The sequence below is a fragment of the Octopus bimaculoides genome, chromosome 8 (genome assembly GCF_001194135.2).
Source record: "Octopus bimaculoides isolate UCB-OBI-ISO-001 chromosome 8, ASM119413v2, whole genome shotgun sequence".
NCBI lineage: Eukaryota > Metazoa > Mollusca > Cephalopoda > Octopoda > Octopodidae > Octopus > Octopus bimaculoides.
In genome coordinates this window covers 27599584-27602244 of record NC_068988.1, presented here as the reverse complement: position 1 = coordinate 27602244, position 2661 = coordinate 27599584, and the positions used below count along the sequence as shown (strand labels likewise).

The window sequence follows — 2661 nt, the reverse complement described above, 5'->3', positions numbered from 1 at the left end:
AAGAGAGAGAGAGAGAGAAAGAGAGAGAGAGAGAGACAGAGTCAGGAAATAACTAAAAGCTATGATCCACTATTGGCAGCCGAGACCATTTTTTAAAGGTGTGTAGAAGTTGTTTCAATACATAATAGTGGAGACTAATGAATATAACACACACACACACACAATGTATAGTTGAAGTTAATCTGTCCATGAATCAGAAGGATCTCCCCCCACCCATTGTTCAACTGTAGTATTAGTCTGAACAAGAAACGATGGTGCTAAGTCACCTGCACATGTTATTTCCCCGGAAAAAGCTTGATGCCAAGTCGCAATGGCAAGGAGATTTGAGGACAATTAAGTTAATTATTTCTTTCTTCATTTCAGTCACTCATTTATTTATTCTTCCAGTATATAATCTAAAGAAGAAAAGGCAAAGCAATGCAAACCTTCCCCAAGACTTGTGGTGGAGGTAGATACAGTTGGTACTTTAACCTGAACAATTTTTTTTTAGGTTTAAGTCTGGGAAGGGTGGAACAAAACCTCAGGTGAAAGAACTTGGTAAAGTGATAAGTCAGTGCAGGTGTGGCTGTTTGGTAAGAAGTTTGCTTCTCAAACACATGATTCTGGGTTCAGTCCCACTGAAGCCTTGAGAGTGGATTTGGTAGACAGAAACTGAAAGTAGCCTTGTGTGTGTGTGTGTGTGTGTGTGTGCGTGTCTTAACATTATCTGATAGTTATCAATGTGTGTTACTGCCATACAAGCAGTGTCGATCATTTCCATTAATTCTGCGGAAACTCATCTGGCCATGTGGAAATATTTCCTTGCTTGGAAACAGGTATGGGTTGGTGACAGGAAGGGCATCCAACTGTAGAAAATCTGCTTCAATAAACTCCATCTTGCCCACACAAGTATGACAAAGAGGACGTTAAAATGATGATGATGATGATGATGATGATGATCTGATGGACCCTTTTGAATGAGATTAGCTTATCATGTTCCTATTTTGGAAAATATTTTCAAGGTCTCTGTTCAACCGCAGTACATGCTTGGAGCGATGGTGTCTACCTATCTCAGTAGCTTATCGATGATAGGCTGTGTGGGAGAGGTTACACAGTAGTGAAGAGTGATATCATAAGTAGAGGAAAGAGTAAAATTAGAAGCGACAGTAAGAAATTCATTTATAAATAGAAGGAAGAGTGTAGGTGTCGTAAACTAACCAAACCTTAAATTGCACCAAGTGTTAAGAAAATGTGGGTTGAAGGGAGCTCCGTTGATACAGACGTATGTGTTGTGATGCTGGTCTCCCAAGACATTGCTGATTCCAAGCTGAGAGATAGGTGAGCTGCAACTAGACAACTTTTCAGCAGATTCTTGTGTTGTCCTGTTTGTGATATCCATGTGCATATATAAGAAAGGGTGCTGACAAGTTCCTGGCTTTGGATAAAAGAAAATACAGGAGGATCAGTTAATTTTATTCAACCTAATCTCCTCTCAGATTCACACACTTATTGCATTGGTCCTTCAGTTTTTCTAAACCCTGTGAAAAAACTCAGAAGGTTGGGCCTCCAGCCAGGCCTTTCGTGATACCCTTAAAGCCAGGAACTTTCCATCACCCCTTCATAGGCAATTTATACACACACACACACACACCCACACAATATATACAGACATAGACATATGTTCACATGCACATATAAAGACATACATGCATACACATGTACATTGATACACACACATACACATGCACAAAAGCATATATGCACACACAAACACACACAGGTACATGCACAGATACATACACACTCATATATACATGCATACTGACACACACACACATGCATACATTACACTGAATCCTTAACTAGTATTAAATGTACTCTTCTTTTGTAATACTAACCCTGCACAGCTGCTGCCATTACTCTTACCACACTCTGTGGGGGTGTGTCTTTATCCCCTTCAACCCACATTTTCTTAACACTCAGTGCAGTTTAAGGTTTGGTTAGGGTGTCTTTGTCCAAGTTGAAAGCTAAAGACCTGTTTGCAGTGAAACGACTACAATTTCCCACTGTCCTCATAAATTCCACTTTTTCACACACACGACATTATGGCCTTCAATCCCAATTGACAATGACTTGGGTATCAATACAAACCATGCTTTTACTAATGCTTGTTTTTTTAGATACCCATTTAAAAGTCAGTGGAGGTGTATGGCTTAGTGGTTAGGGTGTTGGACTTGTGATCGTAAGATTGTGGTTTTGATTCCTGGACTGGGCTGCATGTTGTGTTCTTGAGCAAAACACTTCATTTCATGTTCTCCAGTCTACTCAGCTGGTAAAAAGAAGTAATCCTATGACGGATCGACGTCCCATCCAGGGAATATATATAGGCCAGAGAAATCTGGAAACCAACCCTATGTTCCTTAAAAGAAGTAGGCTGTGTGGTAAGAAGCTTGCTTTCTAACCACATAGTTCCGGGTTAAGTCCCACTGTGTGGCACCTTGGGCAAGTGTCTTCTACTATAACCTAAGGCTGACGAAAGCCTTCTGAGCGGATTTGGTAGGCAGAAACTGAAAGAAGCCCATAGTATATATATATATATATATATATATATATATATGTAGACGGAAACTGAAAGAAGCCCGTCGTGTATATATATATATATATATATATATATATATATAT

The 2661-nt window shown here is 39.6% G+C and overlaps 1 protein-coding gene and 1 long non-coding RNA gene across 3 annotated transcripts in view; one reads left to right on the top strand and one right to left on the bottom strand.

Moving 5' to 3' along the window:
* The window catches only part of LOC106880872 (E3 ubiquitin-protein ligase RNF38), a 269382-nt gene that overhangs the window by 61316 nt on the left and 205405 nt on the right, over window positions 1–2661 (bottom strand). The gene's annotated exons all lie outside the window — the stretch shown is intronic.
* The window catches only part of LOC128248555 (uncharacterized), a 15703-nt gene continuing 13479 nt past the window's right edge, over window positions 438–2661 (top strand). Inside the window, exon 1 of the long non-coding RNA XR_008264728.1 lies at window positions 438–1317. This is a non-coding gene — a long non-coding RNA (uncharacterized LOC128248555). The remainder of the gene's footprint in view (window positions 1318–2661) is intronic.